Source organism: Puntigrus tetrazona, chromosome 9 (assembly GCF_018831695.1).
Source record: "Puntigrus tetrazona isolate hp1 chromosome 9, ASM1883169v1, whole genome shotgun sequence".
NCBI classification, from domain to species: domain Eukaryota; kingdom Metazoa; phylum Chordata; class Actinopteri; order Cypriniformes; family Cyprinidae; genus Puntigrus; species Puntigrus tetrazona.
In genome coordinates, this window is record NC_056707.1 from 19,248,224 (window position 1) to 19,259,289 (window position 11,066).

An 11,066-nucleotide genomic window follows, 5' to 3' on the forward strand; every position below is an offset into this window, starting at 1 on the left:
TGAAAACCCCGCTCCGGGTCTCTATAAAAAGACAAGAGTGCAGTCCTGTGGTCTCGAGCGGCTCGGAGTATACGGGCCCGCTAGTTCACATTTACAGCTAGCACTATTTCTGAACTGACAGAGAATAAGGTTAACACCAGCTCAACATGTGTGAACGCTCTCATGTGCGTCTGTACGTACGAACTGAATCGCGAGCTTGACTTTGTATGTATGGGTATGTATTTGTAAGCGTGCAGAAGTTTGCACACGTGTGTGTGTGAGTGATTTCGTCCATGCACTAGTGTCAGTTTGTTTCTGTAGGCCCACACTAAGAATTTCCACTATCGCACAATTAAGTCACTCCCACCACTTAACCTCCAGAAGCATCCAGACTCTACACAATTTCCTAATTATTCAACCTACTTCTTTTTGTGATGAAAGGCCCATAGCCACAGACAGAAACTTACAGTCATGCTCATACAGTCAGTTCCTTGAAGTGGAGGCCATGGTTGAAGAAACGGTCTGAGTTACCAACTAACTGCACATACAAACCACAGCCTTCGTACTGTAGGCTCACCACAAATCAACTGTTCCTTTATATTTTATAATGTTATTATTTATAAACTTCACCTCATCGCCGGAAGAGGAAAGGGAGAACGAGGCTTAATATTAAACAGTGAATCGCGCGCAAATAGGACGCCAGGTGAGATTCAACAGCGAACTCGGATCTTTTAAATCTAACTTAGCCTATTATCCGATTGTCTTAAGCCTCTGTAATTGATTAATTGCAATATTTCCGGTTTCAGGAACGTGAAAAGTTTAAAACTGACTAAACGTAAAACTTCGACACTTACCTTTTTGAAACAGCGATCGACGCAGGTGACGTCACCAGAAGATTCCCAAACCGCATTGTGATTGGTCTTCTTTCTAACATCTATTTACATACTGAATTGCGATTGGCTTGTTTTCCTTGTATACGGTCAATGACGTGACGCTTAAATCTTCGGTCCGATTGCATTTTTTTTTCTGTTAAAAAACGATTTAAATGCATTTAAAAAGATGACGTATAAAATAAATACCTCACCCACATTAGGAAAAACTTTTCAAAAAAAGATTAGTTATTTGTATTTTCTGTAGTATTTGAAATGATTTCCAAAGGGTTATGTAAGCCCGTTTTTGCATAAAGCATTTGCACTTACATTTCCATCATAATATTCAAACAAGCTTTGTACAATAATCTCATTTATATGAAATATCATGTGGTGTGACCACAAAGAAATTACCATTTAAGACTTTTATTTTAAAATCAATTCACCTCAGTTCATGTGGCATGTGTGAACCAATCATCTCTTAGGTATAGCATAAAATAAAACATGACAACGCATTAGAAGGTATTTAGTTTCAGCTGTGAAAATGTCAATACACACTATATGGTGTGTTTGGCATTATTATTACTCACGTCTTTGCCCAATCTTGGCTGCTCAATTGCCCCTACGTGGGAGTTTGATCAACAGTTTTGAAATAACGCCATGTCATGTGCTGCACAATATATTTTTAGCTACATAAAGTGTTGCATGTTTGTCATTTCGAGCAACTACTCCTGCTGTGGTGAAACCAATAATACCAATAACTGTATTAAATAAAAACTAAATAAATCTCATTTATTTGAACTGAAATGTGAATCATTGCTGCAGTATGCTTAAGTGAAAAGTATTTTTAAAATATTTTTTATCTGTTTTATGCAATTTACAGATATACAAGATACATTACAGAACAAAAATGCGTGTTCAAAACTCAAAAGAAATGCGAATGCATTGTTTCAAAACACTTTCATTACTGTGGACCGTTTATACAAATCATGGTTGCACCACATTACATTTTTTTTAAGGTTATGGCCGATTCATAGATGAAAAATGCTCAAATTAAAATTTTAATTTTGAATTTATGTGTACACAACATTCTTAATGTTTATAAAACCACAAAAGATATTACTTTTTTTGTAGTTTAAAATTTGCCTGTCGAAAATCCTTATACAATGACCCAATATACTTAAGAGAATTAGTTCGGACTACTTTCAATAAATGGGTTAAAAATGATTCACTGTTCGTTTGTTTTTTGTTAGTCCACAAGCACTTCATTTTTTTATTGGCAGAGAAATTGCAGTTTATTGCTGTATTTTATATTTAGCATTTAGTATTGTTCAAGTGATTCATTAAAACGAATAGGCTCAAAACAACAATGCGAATCAAACATCACTACTACAGTATAACGCAAAGGCCTCATGAGGGCCATCATGTGCCTGTGTGTGTGTGTGTGTGTGTGTTGGTTGCTCTCGTCTGATCAAATATCACAGTCACTATTATTATTTATTATTGTCTTAAAAGATTCATAAAGAAATATTGGATCTCCTTTAAACAGTGTTTAGACAATGAACTGCTTTACATTTTTTTATTTCATTTTTACTTGGGCTCGGATTGACATACATATATACACATATATACATATATACTTACATATACACTCTTGCCATGCCTTAGGAAAAAATTTGATTTTTGAAACTACAATGTGCTGCTGACAGGACATCTGGATCCTCCTGTCAGGGCAGAAACAATTGCTTTTAAATAATAATACTCCACCCAACCTGTATGTGTGCCTGTATCATTTGTTCAAGCGTTTCACATCTAACCTGCCATAACCTCGTGCCATTCACAGATAACCAATACCAACCCACACACACACAACTTGATCCACAGTCACCTACTACCAAAAGTCTTCCTACTCATTACAGTACAATTGAGACACAGCGGTCTCTGTGACATTTGGAGAAGAAGGCACGATGCTAAATGTAGTTTTTCACATACGTTTCTGTGGGCTAGACAGTGCAAGTGATGTAATCAAAGAGCTGCATGACCAAAAGGTTGGAATTTGACCAAATTTTTGTTTCTTGCGATCTTTAAAAACATTTGATCTAAAGGCTTCTAAGGAAGTAATATCTGGAATTAAACAAATACACACATCATCAATTGTAGCTACGTATGAATGTCTTAAAAACAAACATTTAAATGAACTCAGACACTGAAATTGATGCAGAGAGTGAAACAAAAGCACTCAATAAGTTTGGTTTTGGACTTCTTGTTGATAAAGCATAGCCCATGATGGAACTGGGTTTTTATAGTTAGCTAAAACTAAAACAGTAATGAGAAAAATAAATAAATAAATTAATTAATTAATGAATATAGAAAAAATAAATAAATAAAACTAATTAATAAAAAATATAAACAAATAATAAATATCTTTAAAAAGCATACACAACTAATAAAACCATAAACTAAAATTAAAATAGATAAAATTAAAACTTAATTCCAAATAGTAACAAAAACTATAATAGTATCTCAATCATATTAAAATAACACAGATTTTAGAGGTGAAAGAGTTATCAAAATTTTTCATTTTGTGATTAGTTTAATATTTTAGATTAGTTCAATATAATGTTATTTAATTTTTTTAAATAACAAGAAGAGTGTAGCATTGATTAAACATAATTTTACATTCTATATTATGCTGACATGTTACCATTGCTATTGTTTATTGCTTATTTAAATATTTTTTAATATTTTAATTTATATTACATTAACATGAAATGGAACATTTAATAAAAATAAACTAATTTTAATTAAACAAAAATATTAATTGTACTTTGTCAAGACAAGTGTCTGGAAATGCTTCCGTAGTGTCAGGGGACATCTTTGCGATAAGGGTTTGCTGAGTAAGTGACACTACACTCCATACAGAGATGCGAGACCAGTGTTAGGCCTTTGGTTGTCACAGCTAACGGGCTCCTTCAGCTCCTCTGTGGTTACGTTCCACTGACCTTTTCAGTCCGCAACGCTCAAACGCCTGCTCAGGATGTGAGAGTGTGAACAGAGCAAGCAAGTCGCTAACACTCAGATTCTGAGGCCTAATGTCTTGCCTCGTACCCGCAAGGAGGGCATGGAGCGATACTGTGCCAGGGGTCTGTGTGATCGGTCAAAACGTACTCTTCGAGCCATCCGCCTGTGAATTCTCACTCCTACTCGCATCCTAAAATACCTACTCAATGTCATCATGGGGTTGTCAGATGTGTCGGGAGATGACATCTTCATTTGTTTCCTGTTTTCACTTCAGCTATTGACAGCTGTGCACCCATTTTTATCAAACCACTGTTTCACAGTTTTCCTCCAGTTATCTGTCTCTCTCTCTTTCTCTCTCTCTCTCTCTCCCCACACATATAACTCCCTCCAGCCTTCTCTCACTTTCCTCCACCTCTCCACAGATGTCTCTTTCCACACATCTCCTTTCAGCCGGGCTCCACACAGGTGCAAAACACACAAGCCTTGCTTTTCTGCCTGTGTCGTTGAAGTGCATTCCCTCCTCGAGCGAGTGCAAAGTTCTCTGCGAGCTTTAGGGTTCTGCCGTCACATTTTTGTGCTTTTTTGCCCTGTTTTGCCCTAAATGGGTCCCGCTTTGGGAGTTTCCCCTTGGCAGTGGCTGTATCAATTTGGTGAGCGGTAGGAAGGAAAGTGGAAGCCCCCCTCCCGCTCCTCCTTCCTCCTCTCGCTTCAGACTGTGACCTAACCACAAACCAGCCAATACCCAGAGGCCTTTGCAGCAGTCTCTTTCTCTCTCTCCATCTTTCTCTGTTCTTTTTCTTCTTCGTTTTCTTTCTTTTACACTCAGCACAGGAAATAGCACTCCTCAGCCCCTTCAGACAAACCGAGATGGAGGTTGTAGCATCCCTGTAGCAAGGCAAAGGTGTGATATTACATGGCAAGAGGGTCAAGCAATGAACAGTGTAGCCTCCAAAGCACTTTAGGACTGAACACCAAAAAGCATTTACTAGCCATTGTTGTTGAAAAACAACAGGAGCTCTTTTGCAGAAGGTCTTATGCAAAAGATAGTGATTAAAACTGACAAAATAATAATTTAAAAAAAGACATTAAGGGTCACACATCTAGATTAAATACTGCATTAGATCATACTTTATACCACAATATTACTACTCATTCAAAAGAAGTACCTACTCAGAGAGTATGCTTTTTCAAAGCACCATAAAATCTCATAAAAGTAGCCCATAAACAGAGAACAAATGGCATGGGAGAAAAAAAAATTGTGTTTAAAGTTTGCATTACTGTTTACAGACAGATTCTGAAGTGCAGATGTAACGGACACTTTACTATCCCATGAGGCCACTAAAGCAAAACAACTGTGATATTGACAACATGACGGATGTAGTATGTCCGGATTACATTAATACTATTCTTTATCCTACCTGTTGAAAACACCAGCTGCGTATTATCAAAGACCGTACCCAATGGACATGTCGCTCATGTAGTAGTTTTGAATGGGGAAAAAATGCAACGTGACTGATCAATCGCAAGAAGCCCCGCCTTCTGAATAAAATAGCCAATCGCTGAACTGTAAAGTCAGCATGTCACTGCAACTGTTGTTAAAAGTTCTGTATAGAACATTGGAAGGAATTTTTGCTGCCGGAAGGTTGAGTCCATTAAAGCTCATTCAGTCACCAGCCTCATGTTTCCAGTTGATTCCTCAGCATATCAACATGTAGGAGTAGACATTTCCACGGTTACAAGTGCTGGTAATTGTTGTTGTCTGATAACCCATAAGCAAAATAGAAACAATATATACAAACATGTTAGCACAAATCATACAGGAAGTTAACAAATCCAACAAAGATCAAAGAAACTAAATGTAACCAAATGACATAAATTCAAAAACTTGAAACTTACTTTGTCAACAACGCAACAATTCCCCACAGGCCATGTATGAGCACAGAGACGGCTTCTCATACACGCAAACAGACTGAAACTGAAGCTTGATTAGTATAAGACCACAGGTGTTCTTATTAGGACTCAGTCAACCAATCAAATTTTTCTACATTCCGGTTGCTATAGAAAAACTCAGCATTCTGAGACGTATGCGTAGGACTGCGCATGCGCACCAGCTGATCTCAACTGAGAAATAAGCTTTTCATAACACTATCAAAGCCAAAGAAACAACATTTATTACGCAGTTCTTGTCAGATTTCAATTGTGATTTCAAATATGTTTAATTTATAATGTATAATTAAATCGTAAGCTTAGTGAACAGTTTGTGAGAATTTGATGTTTCCCTGTTCAAAGAAATAGGAGCTGCACTTGGTTGCCTGAGAGGCATTTCAAAGATGGCCGCCGAGTGACATGACTTGTCTTAAAGAGACTTTGGTATTATATACACACCAAACTTGTGGGTGACATATATACTCCATTTTTGCATATCAATACCACAAGTTTTCGTTTTTATTTGGTGTACTATTTATACACATTTTCATGAGATCAGGCTGGACGTGACGCTTTTTCCACATCAAAGCGCTGAGGTGGATTTAAGCATACGCACATTTTAAGATCAAATCTTCATAAATGAGGCCCAAGATCTATAAAATGCATTATGTTTTAAGCAAATATGTTTTATGAAACGTTTTTGACTGCCGTTTGATGTAAACCATGTTATATATATAGTAGGTTTTTTACATTTGTAGGTTTACAAAGAACGTCAATTGAGCTCAGTGTTCTTTAAAGCATCCACAGAAATCAAACTTAAAAACTTGCCAATTTAGCAACTTTTCAGATGCCTTTAGCAACTTTATTAAAAAAATTCACCTAGTGACAGACCTAGCAACTTCTTAGACAAACCTTGTTTCCGAGACTCACCAGTATTATTTTATCTAGCCACATTTAACGAGAAGGCTTTCCATTTGGCAAAAAAAGTCAAACATTTAGAACTACATGGGAACAAATAAATGAAGTACTTTTAGGTGAACTATCCCTTACAAATGTGACGACAGCTGGCATTTTACTTCTGGGACTTTACAGCGAAACATCAGTAACACATACACAACGTGCAATATTATAGGATGGAAACCCACAATACATGGTAAATACCCACCAAAAACCATTTGATACACTTTTGTCATGCTAGCAAGTAATTGCGTCTAATTTGATCTCAACCACAAAGCACTTTGAGTAACCAGCAGTTCGACACCAACTACATTACAAATATACAAAAAAATTCAGTTTCATGAAAAAAGAAACTAATATTGAACATGAAAGTAATGATAAAATCCTCTTTTTTGGGTAAACATTTTTTTTTAATCAAGACTCTGTAGATCACACCCAAGCTTTCTTTTACGTTTTCGCGAAAGTGGCTTCAGGCACAATGTTGACAGCACATAATTTTTCCTCTCTCACAGATATTCACCTCTCCTGAGTCTGTGTAGGATTACAACAGTAGCTTCAGGCACTTAAGATACTGGCCTTGCTTTCCTGAGGCTTTGTAAGAAAGGATACTGGCTGTTGGGACTCCATGACAGAGGCAGTAAACCGCCCACACCAGTGGAGCTGGATTCTCCTGACACTCCCAGTGCTAAACACTGAATGACAATTGCTCTGTTTTTCCCACATCATTTTCATAACTCTAGTAAATAGACACCGTGGCAGTCGTGACACTTAAGATTTGAGCTCCGCGCATTTTTCAGATGTTCTGTCATAGCACACGTTAAATCCTGGCCTCTGACTGTGGAGGTGTGTGGAGCGTTGGCCTTATGAAGGCATGCATTTTAATAGGGTGTGTTCTCCGGTGCAATGGATGGCACAAAGGCCAGCTAAAGACAACCCCCACACTGCCGGGCTGGAAAAACTGGAATAGGAGTCACCTGTGATGATTGCACAACAATCCTGAAGATATTTCTGGGTCACAGTGATCAGTTTTTACCTACCAACACAACAATAACCATCCAAAAGTAGGCACGCTTCACTGGAGCCCCCATAGAGCTGACTCATGTGATTGGTTCTGTTCATTAGAGAGAAGAGGGAAGCGTGAAAGGAGGTTGAATGTTCCAAAATATAAACTCTGTTCCATTGAATTCAGTTAGAAGCTTCAAGAGATGAGTGACGGTCATTCACAAACTGAAAAATGAGAAGCCAACTTTGTTAAAAGACACTAAGAAAGATCTTGTTGCATATATGCCATTCAGTTTTCAGGATTTTTAGCAGCCTTACAGATGCAGTCCCTTCAGACGTCATTCTAATATACTGATTTGGTGCTCAAGAAACATGGTGAAAAGATTGTGTGATACTTTAAGATTCCGTGAGAAAGATTTTCTAACATAAATCTGCATTTAATGTTACTTTTCATCAATTCGGTGCCTCCTTGCTGAATAAAAGCAATTCATTCAACAGCAGTGTAAACTTATGTATACTACATATAGTAGTGTACACAGTATATCATATATTCAAAACTTGTTAAAACCCATCAGTAAAACGTACGTTTGCCAAATTAATAGAACGAGCTACAAGAAAGTTATACGGTTCTTTCCACTCTGACGCTCAACTTGTGTGAGAATATTGAAATAAGGAAGCAACAAAATGCCACAGAGTAAGTTCACACCTAGCTGAGGGCTCATTGTACATTTGCCGCAGCATGAGGGCTAAAGGCCAAGAGCATTTTATGGCACAAGTCGCACATCAGTTTTAGCTCTCCTTCACACTGTGGTAGATTCTGGTCTGCAGCTTCCCTAAGATTTTACACAGATAAAATGTGAGACATGAACATCCTCACTTGTTAATGCGCTGCCAGCCTTCAGCACTAACCAATGTTGGTGAGTAACTAACAAACAGGAGCAATGCGTGTGACTTAGTTTCTTCAGTGAAAGTATGAAATGCTTTTTTGGCCTTACATCAGAATTCAGTACTCACTGAAACACATTCATTGCGTTTTAACAGAAAAAAGTAAGTCACAGAGGTTTGCAACGACATCAGTGTGAGAAAATATATATTGAGAGTTCATTTTTGGGTGAACCATCACCTACATTTCCAATAAGCAGCATAACTCAAGCTATTTTCAAATCAGCATCGCTTTTTCAGTAAACATCTACGTCTCACAACCATTAGCGTTTTAGTGTGACAAAATACTAAATTTCTGTTTTAACATCACAGGTTTGCTGTTTGCACTTGTAGCTTTACAGCATGGTTATATGGACGCTTATAACATTGTAAGATCTGATTCATTCAAGTGAATCGATTCATTTGGATGATTCCTGTATGTTTTGAAGCATGGCTGCTGGTTTAAGCTGGTCGTTATATGGCCCTGAAACCAGCAACCATTCTTCAAAACATATCTACCTAGCACATGCTGTTTTTTTTTAACAGAGAATGAACCAATTTACTTTGCATCTTGTTTTTTTATTGAAATATGTTGTAAAAGCTGCTGTTAATCAGTGTCATTATCCTCAGGATACACATTAAGGTGTATTCTAGCTTTTCAAGTTAACTCAAAATCTTCATTCTCCAAATAAATGACAAATTACATAACCTAATTTACGTTTAGCCGCACTGTAAAAAGATAAGTAGCTTTAAAGTTGTAAGCTAGTTGTTGTTTGTAGCTTTCTGCTAACAAGCTAAAAGATTAGCACACAACAGACAGAAGCTTTCCTCACATTGGCAAGTGAAGTTGGCATAAGTGAGGTTTTTAGCATATAAAAACATTATAAAAGCGGTTTAGCTTATTTGATAGATTATCTTTCAGATTAATATACAGAAAAGCTCTCATGTTGTGTGTCTTGAAAATATTATTTGCCTGTGCGAGGCAGTGCATTGGCAGCGCTCCTAAAATCAAAGCTAAAAAAAAAAAAAAAAAAAAAAACAAAAAGAAAACAGTTGAAGAGATAAAGCTTACCTTCACCGTTAAGGATATGAGTCATGTTCAGACAAGATCAGGCCAGCAACCTTTAACAAAAAAAAAGAGAGAGAGAAAGAAAGAGAGAAAGACAGTAGCAAACTGACAAAACCCCAAACAATAAGGAGGGCTGAGTGGAGGTTTAGAGATATTCGGTTGCAATCATTTCTTAACCAACATAGCTCTTTCAATGCGAACATATCTCTAGCATCTCTCTGCAACTGCACGCATCTCTGGGGGGCTTTGACACTGTGGGCACACAGAACTGAGCAGGACTTTGATGCATGTGGACTTTGAGAAGCAGAGGGGATGCCAGCGTTGCTGCATAAAAAGCCACAGACAAGGAGGTACCCACCGCCACCTGGCATTTGGAGCATCACTCAAGAAGCACACGAGCCAAAGCAAAGGTCACGGACTCTGACAAGAAGCAGCTTCTTTTTTTTTTTTTTTTTTTTTTTTTTGCAGCGCTGGAGGAGCCCCGGCGGGTTCAGTGCTGTTAGAGGTCCCGCAAGGCCTTCTCAGAACACATCCAGTGTAAAATAAACAGGATCGCATGTCTGTGTCCAGATAAAACATTTAAACATCCTGCTCCAGCAGACGCTTGCAGGCAGACAATACCTGTCAGTCAAACTTGTGTCAGTCACAAAGCTTTAAAAGACGGCAATTAAAGGCAATTTAAATTTAGCAATAAGGTAAAAATGTTAATGATTTAAATGTTTTAGAGAACACAAACAAGTATAATGAACAGCCTTGGGGGGCTTTTATAAAGATCATTGCAGTAAAAATATCAGGGATATAGTTTTATTTGCAACTATTTGTATTATAAATATATATTCTTGTGCATTTAAGCATAACATAGACCAGTCAGCAACCAGAACCCAAACTATAAGGCTTATAGCAACTTTTAAGCATTCATTTATATAGAAATCAGTACAAAAATGACCAAACTAATGATCCATATATAAAAGCACAACCTAAATCAACTTGCACACTTCTGCACCTTAATTTCTGGTTTATTTTTATTTGCACTTAAAATATAGATTTAATTTATTTTGCAGAATTAAATTAATAACGTACAGTACTAACTTCTGTTACTTGCATTATGTAATAATGTTATATATTTTTAGCACACACACATTATGCACTTCCTGAAAGTTATTTAACTTTAAAATATCATTACAATCTAAAATAATTGTTATATATGTAATTATATCTCAAAATGTTATTTATTTCTGTGATGCAAAACTGAATTTTCAGCAGCCTTCAGTGCCGATTTGCTGCTGAATAAACAGCATTATTTTTTATAAGCATTTATTTGA

The 11,066-nt window shown here is 36.9% G+C and overlaps 1 protein-coding gene and 1 long non-coding RNA gene across 3 annotated transcripts in view; both read right to left on the reverse strand.

Moving 5' to 3' along the window:
- The window catches only part of LOC122351886 (receptor tyrosine-protein kinase erbB-4-like), a 268,898-nt gene extending 267,946 nt beyond the window's left edge, over nucleotides 1–952 (reverse strand). The window contains exon 1 of one of the 2 annotated variants that reach the window (XM_043249273.1): nucleotides 834–952. The gene's annotated coding sequence lies outside the window, so the exon portion shown is untranslated. The remainder of the gene's footprint in view (nucleotides 1–833) is intronic. The other variant, XM_043249274.1, reaches the window with a different exon arrangement.
- A 2,461-nt stretch (nucleotides 953–3,413) lies between these two features.
- Nucleotides 3,414–6,025, reverse strand: LOC122351981. The gene is made up of 3 exons (XR_006251824.1): nucleotides 5,766–6,025; nucleotides 5,288–5,628; nucleotides 3,414–4,754 (listed from the first exon to the last, which is right to left on the reverse strand). It is a non-coding gene; the product is annotated as an uncharacterized LOC122351981 (long non-coding RNA).
- Nucleotides 6,026–11,066: the final 5,041 nt, after the last annotated feature.